The sequence below is a fragment of the Somniosus microcephalus genome, chromosome 32 (genome assembly GCF_052327205.1).
Source record: "Somniosus microcephalus isolate GS21.2 chromosome 32, FLI_Smic_1.0, whole genome shotgun sequence".
Lineage (NCBI taxonomy): Eukaryota > Metazoa > Chordata > Chondrichthyes > Squaliformes > Somniosidae > Somniosus > Somniosus microcephalus.
The window spans coordinates 22,138,650-22,158,094 of NC_141018.1; the positions used below are offsets into that span (position 1 = coordinate 22,138,650).

General features: G+C 47.1%; 1 protein-coding gene across 5 annotated transcripts in view; it reads left to right on the top strand.

Moving 5' to 3' along the window:
• Nucleotides 1-8,988: 8,988 nt before the first annotated feature.
• cd276 (CD276 molecule) overlaps nucleotides 8,989-19,445 on the top strand; it is a 444,092-nt gene continuing 433,635 nt past the window's right edge. For 2 of the 5 annotated variants that reach the window (XM_085972225.1, XM_085972226.1), the window contains exon 1: nucleotides 8,989-9,253. The gene's annotated coding sequence lies outside the window, so the exon portion shown is untranslated. The remainder of the gene's footprint in view (nucleotides 9,254-19,445) is intronic. The other 3 variants (XM_085972223.1, XM_085972222.1, XM_085972220.1) reach the window with 3 other exon arrangements.

The window sequence follows — 19,445 nt, forward strand, 5'->3', positions numbered from 1 at the left end:
GCGACCTCATCCTAGAGTGTCCCTTTAAGAGGATTTTACTAGTGAGTTTCAGTGTGGAAAAGACAACTACATTTGTTTTAACAAGGAAGCTTTTCATTAAACCGTAAAAATATTTAACTGTAGATTACAGCTTCCAAAAGGTTCAAATACTCAACTTTTGTTTAATGTTATTTAATAATGTAAATTAAACAAAAAATGATGATGTATTATGTTTGGGTTTAATTCAACATCAAATCTGATTGCATAATTAGTTTGGCTCGGTTGGTAGTTGCTCTTGTCTATTAGTCAGAAAGGTTGCAGTTTCAAACACCATCCTGACTTCGAAATATAACGTTGTTCCTTCCATTGTCGCTGGGCCAAAATCCTGGAACTCCTTCCTAATGTTCCCGAAAAAAATGTTTTGCCTTTAACTGGTCCATTCAATGTTTCACGCATGCGCGGTTATTTCCTTTGTAAAGCCAGTGAGCAGCCTGCGTGGGACCTCCAGGCTGCTGCGCAGCCACATGGCAGCACAGCTTAACGGGAACATTGCTCCCTCCCTAACAACACTGCGGGAGCCCCTTCACCACACGGACTGCAGCGGTTCAAGAAACATAGAAACATAGAAGATAGGAGCAGGAGTAGGCCTTTCGGCCCCTCGAGCCTGTTCTGCCATTCAATGAGATCATGGCTGATCATCCAAACTCAGTACCCTGTCCCTGCTTTCTCCCCATATCCCTTGATCCCTTTAGCCTTAAGAAATATATCTAACTCCTTCTTGAATATATTTAATGAATTGGCCTCTACTGCCTTCTGTGGTAGAGAATTCCACAGGTTCACCACTCTCTGGGTGAAGAAATTCCCCCTCATCTCTGCCCTAAATGGCTTACCCCTTATCCTTAGACTGTGGCCCCTGGTTCTGGACTCCCTGGCCATCGGGAACATCCTTCCTGCATCTAGTCTGTCTAGTCCTGTTAGAATTTTATAAGTTTCAATGAGATCCCTTCCCATTCTTCTAAACTCGAGCGAGTACAAGCCCAATCGACCCAATCTCTCCTCATACGTCATTCCTGCCATCCCAGGTATCAGTCTGGTGAATCTTTGCTGCACTCTCTCCATGGCAAGAACATCCTTCCTCAGATAAGGCAACCAAAACTGCACACAATACTCAAGGTGTGGTCTCACCAAGGCCCTGTACAACTGCAGCTCACCACCACCTTCTCAAGGGCAATTAGGGATGGACAATAAATGCCGGCCTTGCCAGCGATGCCCACATCCCATGAACGAATAATAACAAAAATCACTTCAGGACTTAAGCACACAATCTAGACTGGAGGTTTTGCTTTTTGGAGGAGAGTTTAAACCAAGGCCCAGCCTCCTTATTCAAGCAGATGTAAAAGATCCCACAACATCAGGGAATACCCCTGGAGTCCTACCCAACATGTTTCTCTCTCAATCAAAACCAACAAGAACAGATTATCTGCTCTCTCATTCATTTTGCTCTTTATGGGACCTTGCTGTGCGCAAATTGGTTTCCACGTTTACCTACATAACAATGGTGACTACACTTGAAAAGTATTTTATTGGCTATAAAGCACTTTTGGACCTCCTGAGGATGTGAAAGGTGCTATGTAAATGCAAGTTATTTCATTTTAGGGCAATTTGGATCAATAAGCGAGCATTTGGAATTTTACTCAATTCAGACCATTTTGGGTCCTCAGAGGGTTGTAGGGCTGGAGAAGGTTAGAGAGATAGGGAGGGGTGAAGCCATGGAGGAATTTGAACATGAGGAGAAGGATTTTAAGTTAGAGGCATTGGATGACCGGGAGCCAATGCTGGTCAGTGAGATCAGAGGTGATGGATGAGTGGGATTTAGCACAGGTTAGGATACGGGCAGCAGAGCTCGGGATGAGCTGGAGTTTATGAGGGGTGGAGGATGGAAGGCCGGCCAGGAGAGCGTTGAAAGAGTTGAATCGAGAGGTGACAAAGGCAGCAGATGAGCTGAGGCAGAGGCAGAGACAGGTGATATTATGGAGGTGGAAGTAGGCGGTCTTTGAGATGGCGAGGACATGAGGGCTGAAGCTCAACTTGGGACCAAATAAGATGCCGAGGTTGTGAAAAGTTGGCTTCAACCTGGGACAGTATTCACGCACACAGTTAATCCCTCCCCGCATCCAGGTAGGTGTGGTATAGCCCAGGTGAGCAGCTTCAGACGATCAGTATAACACGGCAAGTATTTCCCCCCCCAAATTTTCTTGTTAATTATGAGTTTCATAATTTTAAAATCCTTCTATTAAAAAATGCAAATATATTTGTGGGGAAATGGCCATGCATCATTGAGCCACTCCTCCGTGTTGCTGAATGGCCTTTTGAATGTCACAGAGTTGGGATTACCTCACCCAATTGTTGTTGACCTGTGGCTTTAATGGGTAGGTTTTCAGACCGTGTTCTGTGGAACCTATGGTATCCCGGTGTTTCAGTAAGGCTATCAGATTTCTGTAACCTGGGATTGGATATGCCACATGCTGAGAGCATGTCTTCTCAAGATTTCTCCTTTTCCCCCCTATATTTGTTGACTTACTCATGCGGTATTTCTGTTGATGTATATAGCTAAGAGCGCGTTATGCATTAATGACACTCTTCTCCTTCTTAGGCAGTCCCTCGGAACCGAGGATGACTTGCTTCCACATTAAAAATGAGTTCTCAGGTGACTGAGGAGTCCAATGCGGGACCTACAGCCTCTGTCACAGGTGGGGCAGACGGTGGTTGAAGGGGCGGGTGGGTGGGGTGCTTGGGTTGACGTGCGCTCCTTGTGCTGCCTGCGCTTGGCTTCCGCTTGCTCTTGATGAAGAGCCTCGAGGTGTTCGGCACCTTCCCGGATGCTTCTCCTCCACTTTGTGCGGTCTTGGGCCAGGGATTCCCAGGTGTCGGTGGGGATGTTACAATTTTTCAAGGAGGCTTTGAGGGTGTCTTTGAAGCGATTCCTCTGCCCACCTGGGGCTCTCTTGCCGTGCTGGAGCTCCGAGTAGAGCGCTTGTTTTGGGAGTCTCGTATCGGGCATGTGGACAATGTGACCCGTTCATCGGAGCTGATCGAGCGTGGTCAAAGCTTCGATGCTGGGGATGCTGAGCCAGAACACTGACGTTGGTGCACCTATCCTGCCAATGGATTTACAGCTCGTGCGCACGACTTACGCTGACCGAAAAAACCTTCGGTTTTTAGAGGGTTTCGGTTTTCGGAAGTTCGGATAAAGGGTAGTCTACCTGTACCTCTCCAGTGCTTTGAGGTGCCTGCTGTACATGGTCCATGTCTCTGAGGCATAAAGCAGGGCGGGTATCACTGCTGCTCTATAGACCATGAGCTCGGTGCTGGGTTTGAGGTCCTGGTCTTCAAACACTCTCTTCCTCAGGCGATCGAAGGCTGCACTGGCACACTGAAGGCGGTGTTGGGCTTCGTCATCGATGTCTGCCCTTGTTTACAGTAGGCTCCCGAGGTATGGAAAGTGGTCCACGTTGTCCAAGGCCTTGTCGTGGATTTTGATAATCGGGGGGCAGTACTGTGTGGCAGGGGCAGGCTGGTAGAGGACCTTTGTCTTATGGATGTTTAGTGTAAGGCCCATGCTCTCGTACGCTTCGGTGAAGGTGATGACGATGGTTTGGATTTTGACCCCCGAGTGAGCGCAGACGCAAGTGTCATCTGCATACTGTAAATCGATGACAGAGGATGGGACGACCATTCTGATGACACTGCGCTTTATTGGATAGCTGTCTTTCAGAGGTTAGGGCAGTGGTCCATGGGACTGTATCATTATTTGCTGGCAGTCCATGGAAGTGTGTCAATTTTTGCAGGGGGTCCTGGGGATGTGTCAGTATTTGAAGAAAGTCCCTGGAAGTGTGTCAATATTTGCAAGGCGCATCTCTGGGAGTGCGTCAGTATTCGTAAGTGTCTCTGGGAATGTGTCAGTATTTACAGGGATCCCTAAGGATGTCTCAGTCTTTCGCAGTGAGTCCCAGGTACTGTGTCAATTTTAGCAGGGGACTCCGTATAGATTGAAGACCATAGCTGTTGTAATCATAAGTAACATTTATACTTTTGGTTACACATTGACTGATGGAGCTCGCCATTTAAAGCTGCTCAGGTATCTTCAAACGGAAGTTCAAGTTTCTGGGTTTCTGAACACCAATTGCCAACAACACCTCTTTATAACCTTCTACAGGAGCACCATTGGAGTTTGAATGGCAGAGTGCTTTGGCACACTGGATCTTCCTTTTCTGGGTTCTAAGATTGAACCCAGCCTAGTCTGTAAGGGGGAAAAGTTCGGTGGGGTGCCCCCTTTGGGGCGCTAACTTTGCCGGGGCGCTGCCAAAATAGTTAGTGCCCCAGCGCCGTAAATTCAATGGTAGTGCCCCAAGCAGGAGGTGGGGCGTTACTGGAAGCGCTCCCCCTCCTTCCTGGGGCGCTACCAGTGAATATCGCGGTGCTACGTGCAACAGCGTCACGTGCGTCGGTGTGTAGCGCTGTGGTATCACAGGCCTCCCTCCCCTGATTAAAGGGGAGGGGCCTAGTGCTGCGCGCACTGGGGCCCCGCTGGGCCACCGGGGAGCAGGGGGCCGGGAAAGCAGCCCGGTATTCAAGAGCAGCGCCGAGCTGAGCGATCGCGGCCGGCACCCCGAATATAAGAGGGGAAGGGGGCAGTTGCTGGCAGGTGGCCAGAAAAAAAAGGCCGCCCGACACCTGGCCCTTTAAATACCACCGTCGCACCTGCAAATCGCCACCCTGACCCTGTCAGACATATCCTCCGGCGATAGGTCAGGGGGCGCAGCCGAAGTTTGTGGCCGGGGTGCGAGCAGGGCGCTACGCACGGCGATGACATCATCGCCGGAGGCACAGTGCCACGGGGCGTCAACGGTTACCACCGCTGCAACCTTCCGCTGAATTTGGCGGGAGGCGTTAATGGCGTCACGCCTGGGCGCTAGGGGCTTAGTGCCCCCCCGGGGGCGCTAACGGGAGGCACAAAGCAACCCAATTCTTCCTCCTAAGGGTTTTATGAGAAAGGTAGTGGGTTGTATCAACCAGTTCCAAGAGTCCACAGCAAAAAAAACTAGCTCTATATTGTTAATCTTACTCAAATAGGTCACAGAACAACTTGCATTGAAAATAGAAAAAACGTTACACTGGCACAATAGCATGGGCTATTCTGAATTTGGTGTTGAGGTATATCGTTGGGGAATAGAGGGAGCTTTACTCTCTATCTAGCCATCTTACATAGAATTACACAGAATTTACAGCGCAGAAACAGGCCATTCAGCCCAACTGGTCTATGCCAGTGTTTATCCTCCCACCCTACATCATCTCACCCTATCAGCAAATCCTTCTATTCCTTTCTCCCTCATGTGTTTATCTAGCTGCCCCTTAAATGCATCTGTGCTACTCGCCTCAACCACTCAAACGCACATAACGAACCTTGCTAGCAGCTTCACAGTGACTGGTTGGCAATAAATGACCCTCTCCTTTTTCTCATTTCCACTTTGCTAATCAAGATTCCTTCATTGTACATACATTTCCTGTTTCCTGTTCCAGTGTGTAGAATCTTACACTTAGACACAATAAAATCCATGTGCCAGCCTTTATCCTGTTCAGTCTAACGTGTCCAACTTTCTTTGAAGGCGATCACTTCTGACTTGGTCACTGAGTTGGGTGTTCCCTGGGAGATCTTTTAATACGGAAAGAGATTAAAAATACTAATGCTGGCAGGAGGGTCGATGACCAGAGGACACAGATTTAAGGTAATTGACAAAAAAGCCAGAGGTGAGATGAGGAGATTTTTTTTATGCAGCGAGTTATTATCATCTGGAACCCGCTGCCTGAAAGGGCAGTGGAAACAGGCTCAATAGTAACTTTCAAAAGGAAATTGGATAAACACTTGAAGGTGAAAATTTTGCAAGGCTATGGGGAAAGAGCGGGGGAGTGGGACTAATTGGAGAGCTCGTTCAAAGAGCCGGCACAAGCACGATGGGCCGAATGGCCTCCTTTCTGTGCTGTAAGATTCTATGTGGTAGTGAGTTCCACATTCTAACCACTCTCTTGAGTAAAGAGGTTTCTGCTGAATTCCTTATTGGATTTATTAGTAACTATCTTATACTTATGGGCCCAGAAATTCGGGTCCCAATGCGTGAGTACGGACGGAGTACCCACGCGTGGACCCGATGGAAGTGCCGGAATCTTGCATGCACTACGCATGCGCGGGAAACCGGCATTTCCGATCCTCTGAACGAAGGGGTTCAGAGGTCGAACGTGTGTGCGCGGGAGTCTGCGCGTGTGCGTTGAACTTCCTCTTTTTTTACAGGTTTTTCCGTGCGTGAAGGCCTCTACTTTTTACACATTTAAAAACCAGGCGTAAGGACTTCATTTTAAAAGGTAAGTGGTCACTTAATTAAAATTAGAACATTTTTTCCACAGGTTTATTATTTTCAAATACTTTACAGTAAGGTAAGTGTATTTTTAACCCCGATTTTTTATAAAATTATTTTTTTCAAAAATTTAAATTATTGTTTAAAATAGTTATTTAATGTTATTTATAGTTTATTTAAATAGTGTGATTTTTTTTCAAATTTATTTTAAGGTTAAGTACTGTTTTGGGCGCCCGGAGTTTTCATGAGTTTGACAGTTCTTTCTGTCAAACTCATGAATGGACTTTTCCCTCCTCCGATTGGTTGCCCAGTGCTCACGTGATCCCAGCCGACGCATCGCACTAAGTACGCCGCTGGATCACGCAAGCACAGCGCGCCGGGAGCTGGACCGGGCCACAGACCGGAAATGCACGCAGGCCCAGGCCTCAACTGCCGGCGCGCTAGGTAAGTGTAGGTCGGGGGCTTACACCCGCGGGAAGCCCCCGACACGAATTTCTGGGCCGGGCCAAATGGCCTCCTTTCTGTGCTGTAAGATTCTATGTGGTAGCGAGTTCCACATTCTAACCACTCTCTTGAGTAAAGAGGTTTCTCCTGAATTCCTTATTGGATTTATTAGTAACTATCTTATACTTATGATCTATATCTTGCACCTGATCTAGGAGTTCGGCATGTGCGTAAAACGGGAAAGTGTTCTATCTGCCTGACACTAACATCCCTTATCTTGATGTGAACCCACGATAGCTTAAAATAGATGCTTCTGTTTGTCAGTGTGAGGAAAGTTTGGTCAAACCTTTCCCCAGAGATTGTAGCCTGGAAATCATGGTGAGGGTCAGTGAGTTTATTTGAAAAGCCGTAAACCACTGTGTTACAATAGCAGGAGTGGAATTTGATATGAATAACCCATAGTGTTTGTGCAGTAACATGTCTCATAGTCACTTCCAGGCTGTCGTCTCCTTGAATACAAAATTTTAACAACAACAACAACTTGTATTTATATAGCGGCTTTAACATACCAAAACCTCCCAACGCGTGCCACAGGAGCGTTTTCCGGCTGCATCACTACCTGGTATGGCAACTGCACCGCCATAGACCGCAAGGCTCTACAGATGATGGTGAAAGCTGCACAACATACTATAGGAATTAAACTACCTGCTGTGCAGGATATCTACCCCGAGAGGTGCCGGGGGAAGGCCCTGAGAATCATCAAAGATGCGAGCCACCCCAGCCACAACCTCTTCGCCCTGCTCCCGTCCAGTAAGAGATATCAAAGCATACGGTCTCGTACCAGCAGGTTTCGAAACAGCTTCTACCCCCAGGCCATAAGACTCATGAACGAATAATTTATTATTATTTATTACTGTTGTTTTATTTATTATTACTGTATTTCTATTAGTATTTTTATCATTGCTATGCCATATTTATTCCAATGTTGGGAGGACTCGTAAAAATCAACATTTCATTGTGCAGTACACACGTTTGCTGCATATATGACAAATAAAAATTGAATTGAATTATCAAATAGACACCGAGCCACATAAGGAGATATTAAGACAGGTGACCAAAAGCTTGGTCAAAGAGGTAGGTTTTAAGGAGCGTCTTAAAGGAGGAGAGAGAGGTGGAGAGGCGGAGAGGTTTAGGGAGGGAATTCCAGAGCTTAGGGCCCAGGTAGCTGAAGGCACGGCCGCCGATGGTTGAGTGATTATAATCAGGGATGCTCAAGAGGGCAGAATTAGAGGAGTGCCGAGATCGTGGATATTTGTAGGGCTGGAGGAGGTTACAGGGGTAGGGAAGGGGTGGAGGGGAAGCGAGGCCATGGAGGGATTTGAAAACAAGGATGAGAATTTTAAAATTGCTCAACCGGGAGCCAATGTAGGTCAGCGAGCACAGGGGTGATGGGTGAACGGGACTTGGTGCCAGTTAGGACATGGGCAGCCGAGCTTTGGATGACCTCAAAAACACAAAGTAATCAGTACCCCAAAAAAATGCTTTGCACAGGTCTGCAGTTCTATTGATATAGACACTGGAAAGGCAAGGCTAATTAGAAGAATGTTACACTTCTTTAAAATTACAAGGGGGCAGTTCAAACGAAAGTTGGGCGGGGGGAGCGATTGGTGCATTTAGAGTGTCCTGTTGGGAAAAGCTGCCACATTTAAAGGCAGCAGTGGAATCTGGTTTTTGTTAGGAGTAGCACCACAGTCCCTGGCAAATTAATCAGCCGGGGGGGGGGGGAAGGCGGATTTATACCCTGTCCCGAATAAGAGAATGAAAGAATTGAAACTCCTCTCACCGCTCAGAAACAGGGTGAAGCTTACAAGTGAAAGAAATCTCACAACCCGGCTCCTGTGAAACTTCAGCTCGCCTCTGGCCAGGAGACAAGTGATCTTTATGTAAAAGGTATTTGATTTATATAAAGAGACCATAGATGGGATGTGTTACTTCACAGTAGGGGCAGGGTTAACAGCTTCAAATGTGGGAAGGATAGAGAGCGAGAGAGCCGGCTGTACGGGAGAGTGATCCTGACAACCCACCCACTTCAGGGAACTCCCTCAGACTCTGACTGAGGCGCAGCCAATGAGTAGCTAAGAGCAATTCAGTCCAAGTGTGGTGACATCAGCAGCACAAAGAGGGTCTATCCGACTTCCTTGGAGGCTGTTCACTGATCCACGTTGTTTTTGCACCGTCGCAATCCCTGGTCTCACCCCCACCCCCTCCTCCTCGTGTGTTGTACGTTAACTCGACCCCCCCTCCCTCCCCCTTTCTGATTATTTAAGGCTTCGGCAGCACCTTTGAGCAAGAGCCGGAATCCGAATTTCTTTTTTCTCCTCTCTCTCTCTCTCTCGACCTGACTGACCATGGCTTGCAGGGTGAGTAGGATCTGCCTTTTGTTTTTGCCTCAATGAAACGGGACTGTCTTGCTGAAGAAAGTTGGGAAGAGTTGAGGAATAGTTTGGACACACAGCGTAAAATGCAACTGATCCAAGCAGAGGAAATACTGTCTGATGCTTCGGTTTAAAAAAAGAACCTTACATGACACTATGTACAGTTATAAACTCTTAAAGGAATATTACTGCAACACTCATACTTTTTTTGAACACCTTTCCTGATCTGAAGTAATTAATTCTCGCCGGAGTAAGAGTCTGACCCTCTAAATAGACATTCCTGATGTTTCAGTCAAGACAATATGTCCCATTTACCTATTTGACTATTGGAGTTGTGGAAAGAGGGCCTTAACAGTTGAGCCTGAACTTGCTCGAACCTAACATTCAGCTGTGGTTCAGTGGGCAGCACTCTCGCCTCTGAGTCAGGAGGTTGTGGGTTCATAGTCCCACTCCAGGGACTTGAGCAGAAAAATCTAGGCTGACACTCCCAGTGCTGTGCTGAGGGAGTGCCGCACTGTCGGAGGTGCCGTCTTTCGGATGAGACGTTAAACCGAGGCCCCGTCTGCTCTCTCAGGTGGACGTGAAAGATCCCACTGCACTATTTTGAAGAAGAGCAGGGGAGATATCCCCGGTGTCCTGACCAATATTTATCAATTAATATCACAAAAACAAATCATCGCATTGCTGTTTGTAGGACCTTGCTGTGTGCAAATTTTTTCCTACATTACAGCAGTGACTACACTTCAAGAAGTGTGCTATATGGTTACGGAACCTAGGCGGGCAGATGGAGTTAAGATACAGATCAGCCATGAATCTAATTGAATGGCGGAACAGGCGCGAGGGGCTGAATGACATAAATGCAAGATCTTTCTTTTATATTACTGATTAACTTCTTGTTATACTGTATAGGCACAATTAAAGTCTTGTTGGCAACTTTGCCAGTCTGGCTATGGACCTTCCCCAGTGATGGAGGAAAGTTAATGCAGGACAGCAACGCACCTCAGCCCCTATCACATATATATATTTTCTTTCTTTTTATCCACACTTTTTGTTTTTTCTTCTCTCCCTTCAGCTGTCCTTCATTCTGCCAGCGCAATTCACACCCCATCTAGAGCCATCCTTTGTTCCTCAACCTGTCCCATTTCCACCTCCCCTTGCCTTGAATATCTCTTAATGTCTCTTAATCTCTCCTGCTTTCTATCCTATCACTGACCTTCCTTTTGTTCTTTCATCCCCTCCCCCTTTTCCCAGCCCCTAATCCTGCTTTCCATTCCCTGCTTTTTTCCAGTTCTGATGAAAGGTCTCTCTCCACGGATGCTGCCCTGTCCTGCTGAGTTTTTCCAGCGTTTTCTGCTGTTATTAAGTGCATAGCTGGTCTGTACGGGCACACCACAGAATTCCAGACCCAACCTACGGGTAGCCGATGTATGCTGTTTGTGTTTGTCACTGTGGACATTTTGGGCCGGGGCATGAAGTGAAGCTGCAGTTCCAAGAGGTCACTGTTTCCCCCAAGAGGTAAAGGTTGCTGCTGTCGGCATTTTTGAAGTCAGGTGCCAGCTTGCAGTATTACTGTGATATGTCACCGAGTGATCTTCTGATATTGATGTACCTGCCAGTTTCACTGTCTAACTCGCGCCAAGTCCCGTTCACTTATCACCCCATGTGCTCGCTGACCTACATTGGCTTCCAATTAAGCAACGTCTCTATTTTAAAAGTCTCATCCTTTTTTTTTTCAAATCCCTCCATGGCTTCGCCCCTCCCTATCTCTGTAATCTCCTTCAGCCCCACATTCCTCCAAGATAGCTGCGCTCCTCCAATTCTGCCCTCTTGAGCATCCCTGATTATAATCGCTCCACCATTGGTGGCCGTGCCTTCAGCTGCCCAGGCCCTAAGCTCTGGAATTCCCTCCCTAAACCTCTCCGCCTCCCTACCTTTCTTTCTTCCTTTTAAGACGCTCCTTACTGCCTCTTTGAGCTTTTGGTTATCTGCCCTAAAATCTCCTTATGTGGCTCAGATTGATAACGCGCCTGTGAAGCACCTTGGGACGTTTTACTACATTAAAGACGCTATATAAATACAAGTTGTTGTTGTTGTTGAAGTTTAACTATTAAGGCACTTGAAGAAATTATAGTTGCTGCATCACATCCAGGTGTATGAATGACAGGTACAGTGCCTTAAACAACAGTTTTAAAAACAACTAAGCTATCCTGATGGCTGAGAGGATGAATGCACGATGCCCGTATGCTGAGAACCATAAAGGCCAGGAAGGTCTGGTGCTTGATCTGTGCTAAGTTGGCTGATCAGGGTCCTGTTGGGGTTATGACAATTGGACTCTGTGCCCACTGGGTTGGAGATGGGAAGTACAAAATTAGCCGGCTCTCTTGATCACTATCCTCATGGTGTAGAGTGCAAGTATGTGAGCGTTGGATGCAGAATGGACCGGGTTTGCTTGTGTTGGCTCCTATTGGTGGAATACCCTGTCGGCATTCATCATCTAAGGTCACAGGTCATGAATGACCAATCGGGCGTGGTACTGGACCGGGTTCAGTTGTGTGGGCTCCTATTGGTGGAGTGCCCTGCTGACATTCATTATCTAAGGTCACAGGTCATGAGTGACTAATCGGGTGTGGTACTGCAGGGTAACGGGCACCTATGGAATTGTATTGTGCCACAGTGAGAGTTGGCACTTTTGGGAGAGTAAGGAAGAACATTTTGAGGAGAAAAATTAAACAGTAGCCATTTTGAATTTGGATAAACAAAATTCATTCCAAGCTACCCCAAAAACCTTGTTTAAGGTTTGATTACCTGGGGTTGACAGGGTTTATGACACCACTTAATATCACTATTTCTACAGATGTTTCCTTTTATCTTATTTCTTCAATTCCAGAGTATATTCCATCGTGTTATATCATTTTTAAAACTCTTATTAATACTGATCTTGGCCATGTCACCAAAGGAAAGGTGAAATTCAGCAGGTATTGTACTTGAGAACTTCTGACTGGGACCTCCCGACCTTGTGCATGTTGTGTACATGCCCACTATCTGCAGTCTTCTTTCAAAGTATAAGTGCCCAGTACTAGTATCTGGTGGAGCACCTCACTGGTATAAACTGGGCAATGCCCCTAATCTGGAGTGTGGTCAAACGATTGGCACTTGGGGTGGAAGAACTAGACTTCCAGCTGATTTCGCCAGGTTGTAAGTGTCGTGAGTGGCTGGCCGCTTAATGTTGTGACATCCCAATTAATGTGGGATAGTGGAGAAGTCTATTGGCCGAACCCCCATCCTAAGACTAGGTTGTGTTAACGCTTTTCAGTGTAAATGAGCCCAGATTTCGGGTGCTGTAGCCTGGCACTCTTAAGATGCAGATAAAGCACAGGGCAACACTCACTTATTTGAGTGCACGGTAGTCATGGAGACTGTCATTCATAAGAGTTGATTTTTCATTCTGATTCTGCAGTTGGTTCTGAGTCCCCCGATTGTTGCTTTGATGACTCACTCCTGAGTGCACGCTTTGTTGCACTTTGGTGTCCTGCCTGAGATCTGAGTTCAGGTAAACCTTGGGGGGGGGGTTATGTTGCCATCTGCGAATTCGAATTCAGATTGTAGTGCCCTGCTGCCTAGAGTTTCACTCTTGATACTGGAGGATGCGATGGAGTTCCATTGGCCATCTCATGCATTATACTGTCACCATTGTGTTGCTGCAATGCAAAGTTGTCAGTATATCTGCCTCCTTAACAATGCCACACTATGTTATGAAGCGAACACTATTGTGTAAATGGGGCAGTTGTGCAAACAGGTGACCGTGAAGTAGAGTCAAGTGGAATGGCTTTGATCCAAAAGTGCTGTACAGTTGCAGCCTTGATTGTGATTCAGTGTATAACTGTCTGCACGTTCAGTGTTATCAGGAGAATTTAGTCTGTTAACATTATTAATATTCCAGTGATCCATTTTTTGTTTGTTCTAACAAGCTTAAAACACAACAACTAATTCTGTCCAACAATACAGCTTAGCATCTCCATAATAACCATATTGTTTGGTGAAGATTATCAAAGAGGCTAGTGATAGAGGTTAAAACTGACCCACATTTTTTCAGATTAAGAATCCCTTAGCCAAATCCAACAAATGTTCTATTCGTTTTAGAACAACAACAACAGCAACAACTTATAGCGCCTTTAATGTAGTAAAACGTCCCAAGGCGTTGCACAGGAGTATTTTAAGACAAAAAATTTGACACTGAGCCACATGAGGAGAAATTAGGGCGGGTGACCAAAAGCTTGGTCAAAGAGGTAGGTTTTAAGGAGCGTCTTAAAGGAGGAAAGAGAGGTAGCGTGACGGAGAGGTTTAGGCAGGGAATTCCAGAGCTTAGGGCCCAGGCAACAGAAGGCACGGCCACCAAAGGTTGAGCGATTATAATCAGGGATCCTCAAGAGGGCAGAATTAGAGGAGCGCAGATATCTCGGGGGGGTTGTGGGGCTGGAGGAGATTACAGAGCTAGGGAGGGGTGAGGCCATGGAGGGATTTGAAAACAAGGATGAGATTTTTGATATTGAGGTGCTGCTTAACCGAGAGCCAATGTAGGTCAGCGAGCACAGGAGTGATGGGCGAACGGGACTTGATGCGAGTTAGGACACGGGCAGCCGAGTTTTGGATGACCTCAAGTTACGTAGGGTGCAATGTGGGAGGCCAGCCAGGAGTGCGTTGGAATAGTCAAGTCTAGAGGTAACAAAGGCATGGATGAGGGTTTCAGCAGCAGATGGACTGAGGCAAGGGCGGAGACGGGCAATGTTATGGAGGTGGAAGTAGGCGGTCTTTGTTATGCTGCGGCTATGTGGTCGGAAGCTCATTTCAGGGTCAAGTATGACACCGAGGTTGTGAACAGTGTGGTTCAGTGTGGTTCAGCCTCAGACAGTGGAGTCACTGTTGTAATGTAGGAAACGCAGCAGCCAATTTGCACTCAGCAAGTTCCCACAAACAGCAATATGATAACAACCAGATAATGTGTTTTGGTTATGTTGATTGAGGGATAAATATTTGCCGGACACCAGGGATAACTCCCCTGCTCTTCTTCGAAATAGTGCCATGGGATCTTTTACATCCACCTGAGAGAGCAGACGGGGCCTCGGTTTAACGCCTCATCCGAAAGACAGCACCTCCGACAGTGCAGCACTCCCTCAGCATTGCACTGGGAGTGTCAGCCTAGATTTTTCTACTCAAATGTCTGAGTGGGGCTCGAACTCACAACCTTCTGACTCAGAGGCGAGTGCGCTACCCACTGAGCCATGGCAGACCAACGTTAGCTGACCTCAGCCGAGGAGGTATCGGGAGCGCTACAGTGCCTTCGGCAACCCTGGGTTCGTGAGGAGAAAATCCACAAAGGTTTCGGCTCACCGTCGCTGCCCAGCAACCCCTGTTAGAAAGTATGGATAACGGCAGAATCCACTTCCAACTTGGCTGGTGATACTTAAGTGCTGATTTTTTTTTTCCCCCAGCAAGCACTTTCGGCAGAGAGCTTCTCTGTCATGCCCATTGATTTCAATGGATGGAAAATTGTGAGCCCCTCGGGTGGACGTCAAAGATCCCATGGCCACTATTTCGAAGAAGAGCAGGGGAATTAACCCCGGTGTCCTGAGGCCAATATTTATCCCTCACTCGACATCACTAAAACAGATTATCTGGTCGTTATCACATTGCTGTTTGTGGGAGCTTGCTGTGCGCAATTTGGCTGCTGCGTTTCCTACATTACAACAGTGACTACACTTCAAAAAGTACTTAATTGGCTGTAAAGCACTTTGGGGCTAACTGAGGTTGTGATAGACCAAAAGCTTGGTTAAAGCAATAAGTTTTATGAAGCATCTTCAAGATAGGGAGAGAGATGCGGAGAGGTTTAGGGAGGGAATTGCCGAAGTTAAGGCCTTGACAGCTGAAAGCACGGCCACTAATGGTGGGGGGGTGAAGGAAATTGGGGAACGCACAAGAGGCCAGAATTGGTGGGTTGCAGTGCTTGAGGAGATTACAGAGATAGGGAGACAAGGAAAGGATTGGGATGGCTGTGGTGCCTCTCAAAGTTGGATAGTCTTTTGACATTCACTGGGAATAATGGACATTTGGTCAGATTACTGCTGTATGCCAGTTTAAAAAAAAAAGTTGATACCATGTTTCCTGCACGCTCTAAGCTGGACTTGATTATCCAGCACCCTTTTAAACTTTTCTGAATGTACTGAGTCATCACTGTGTGACATCCCATCAGTTTGTTTCTTTTCCATTGGCAAAGAATTGTAAAATCGCCGAGAATTAAACTTTATCTGGCTGCAACGAGATTTCTGCTAAATTCGAGCGCATTCTCAGACTTTCGACAGGTTGAAGATTTAAAAGTGGCGCCGACAGTGCGGTTAACCCCTCGAGGTGTGGGTCAATGTCCAATCTTGTCTGGTCAGCACTGGTTCAGTTGAAAGGCAGGAAGTGATTTCATGCCGTTATTTTTAGACCTTCTATCTGGAAATAGAGACAGACTAGTCCCAGCTGCAGGTTTCTGCAGGAACCACTATTGCTAAACCAGGCCACATCTGCCTATTGTGGTGCAGTGATCGTGTCGCCTTCAAACAGTTCTGTTTTTAGAGGATGCATCAGTGCCTCCTGGTAAGATTAGGTCATCTAATGCAGTTGCACCTCGATGTTTTTTATCTTTCTTTTTCAAAAAAAGTTTTATGTTAATATATTTCACTGTTCTATTTACTCTACTTCAGGGCTTGGAGGACATAAGCTAGACTGACACTTCGGGCAGCCAACTCTGGTTGAATGCATTCCTTGGCGGTTTCATGGCATGACATTCTGATGGCGCGACATTCTGATCGCGCAACATTCCAATCACTCGATCGCTGCAGTCTTGCAAATGTTCTTGCACTTGGCTTTATCAAGGTCAGGTCCCCCGTGCGGTTGAGTGTCTCTTTTTTTTTCCCCTCGCTGCTTCTTTCTTCTTCTTGCGATACTCTTGAGTTGGCATTTCCCGGCGGTGCATCCACCAGCCCCGGGGGGGAATTCCAGCGTGGAATAAATGGCCGAAACCGAAGGCGGGCAGCATCTCGGGCTCCTGGGAGACGGCCAGGATGGTGCGGGATGGGAATCGAGAGTCCGGGCCATGGTGACGCTAAACGAGGCCTCAATCAAGCGGGCATTAAAGATCTCACGGCGCCATTCAATAAAGAGCAAGAAGTTTTGCCATTGTCAAGACCCCGCCATCGACCAACATTGCCCAGATCAGATGAACTAGTCAGTACTGTTTCTGGGAATCTTGCAGTGTGCAAAATGATTGCTTCATTTAACCACAAGAGCCACTGCACTTCAAAATCATTTAGTGCGTAATGTTTCTGAGAGATATGACGCGGTGGCCTATAAATGCAAGTTGCTCTCTATTCTCTCCCCTCTGCCACCCCCCACTCCAATGTTCTCCTTTTACCTTTAAGAACATAAGAAATAGGAGCAGGAGTAGGCCAATCGGCCCCTCGAGCCTGCTCCGCCATTCAATAAGATCATGGCTGATCTGATCCTAACCTCAAATCTTCTATCACTCTGCATCCACCCGAACCCATGTGATCTCCCGGGAGAGGCGAAAAACCAGATAAAGACCCAATGGCCAATTTGGGAGAAAAAAATCTGGGAAATTCCTCTCCGACCCATCTAGGCGATCGAAATTCTTCCAGGAGATCACTCTGTCCCTATATTTTCTACAGTACTTACCTTCTGTAAAGGCGATCTCCACCCCAGCCAGGAACAGGAATAAAACCATCTCCTGAAATCTAACACAGAATTAGAACACAAGAAGTAGGAGCAGAACCAGGCTACACGGCCCCTGGGCCCGCTCCACTACCCACAGGGCCATGACCATTCCGAACCTAGACTCATGTCCAATTTCCTGCCCGCTCCCCGTAACCCTTAATTCCCTTTACTTCTAGGAAACTATCTATTTCTGTTTTAAATTTATTTAATGATGTAGCTTCCACAGCTTTCTGGGGCAGCAAATTCCACAAACCTACCACCCTCTGAGTGAAGAAGTTTCTCCTCATCTCAGTTTTGAAAGAGCAGCCCCTTATTTTAAGATTATGCCCCCTAGTTCTAGTTTCACCCATCATTTGGAACATCCTCACCGCATCCACCCGATCAAGCCCCTTCACAATCTTATATGTTTCAATAAGATCGCCTCTCATTCTTCTGAACTCCAATGAGTAGAGTCCCAATCTACTCAACCTCTCCTCATATGACCAGCCCCTCATCCCCGGGATTAACCGAGTGAACCTTCTTTGTACTGACTCGAGAGCAAGTATGTCTTTTCTTAAGTATGGACACCAAAACTGTATGCAGTATTCCAGGTGCGGTCTCACCAATACCTTGTACAACTGCAGCAATACCTCCCTGTTTTTATATTCCATCCCCCTAGCAATAAAAGCCAACATTCCATTGGCCTTCTTGATCACTTGCTGCACCTGCATACTAACTTTTTGAGTTTCGTGCACCAGGACCCCCAGATCCCTTTGTACTACAGTACTTTCCAGTTTCTTGCCATTAAGATAATAACTTGCTCTATGACTTTTCCTGCCAAAGTGCATAACCTCACACTTTCCAGTATTGTATTCCATCTGCCAAATCTCTGCCCACTTACTTAGCCTGTCTATGTCCCTTTGCAGGTTTTTTATGTCCTCCTCACTCACTACTTTCCGTCCCATCTTTGTATCATCTGCAAACTTTGATATGTTACACTCGGTCCCCTCCTCCAAATCGTTAATATAGATTGTGAAGAGTTGGGGACCCAGCACTGACCCCTGCGGAACACCACTAGTTACTGGTTGCCAATCTGAGAACGAACCATTTGTCCCAACTCTCTGCTTTCTGTTAGAGAGCCAATCCTCCACCCACGCCAGAATATTACCCCCAATCCCGTGATTTTTCTGCTCATTTGTGGGACAAATTCTCCACTGCACACCGCAGCCCCGTATCCTTCACGTACACGGACCAGTCAGCTTTTGTGAGGCATGAATGCCCGTTGGATGCTGTGCTGCTGCGATCTCCATTTTCACTGCCGAGTCAAAGCGGGAATATTCAAGGACAAATGGCGTGGCAAGCACTGTGCCGGAGTATGCTGCTTTCTCCCCGTATCCTAACATCTGGTGCTCGTTTTATGCGCCGCAGAATGATTGAAGGTTGAGCGAACCCAGGGCCTTGAAAGTTCAAGTCAAACACTTCAAACAATTGATCTATCTGGCATTCAATGTATTCGTGATACAAACACCTGGGAATCCCTGGCCCAAGACCGCACAAAGTGGAGGAGAAGCATCAGGGAAGGCGCCGAACACCTCGAATCTCTTTGCTGGGAGCAAGCGGAAGCCAAGCGCAAGGAGCGCACGTCAACCCAAGCACCCCGCCCACCCGCCCCTTCAACCACCGTCGGCTCCACCTGTGACAGAGACTGTAGGTCCCGCATTGGACGCATCAGTCACCTGAGACCTCATTTTTAGTGTGGAAGCAAGTCATCCTCGGTTCCGAGGGACTGCCTAAGAGACGAAGAGGGATACAAAGTGATTAAACTACACTAACTGTTGTATGATTGTGGATTAACCCCCCAGGTGCTAACTTCAAAGTAAGTATTATTTTGCTACATTTTAGTTGCTGTCTTTGGACAGTCTTCGGGCTAAATTTTACTCGCTAACTGAAACTACTCCTGTTGTGTATGTACCTTTAAGAGAATAACTGGTCTCCGACTGCAGTACCGGCAGTGACCACCCCTGTATAAAAGGCGCTAGTAAGCCTCTGTAGTTTCAGTTTCCCGATTGACTCCTTTCAGTAAAGACTTGTTTTGTTCAACTCCTGCTGTCCGTGTCTCAATCATACACGGACATAATTCTGGCGACGAGCAGATACGAACTTACCTACAGTCTGCACCACCTCCTGGGATCCATTCCTGAAGCGAAGTGAGCAGAGGTCGAGGCCAGAAGGAAGAAAGAAGCAGTAGAAACGGGCGTCGACCGTGGGCATCCGCCCCTGTGTTAACGGAGTTGAAGATTGCTGGAGAAGCTGTCAAAAGCGGGGCCTGGTTCCTGTCGACGGTGCTTCAGCTAATCGGGCTGGTGGCAGGTAGTACACTGATCCTTCCTGGGCTGCGGCGGGCGCGAACTCGAGCGGGTGGCTT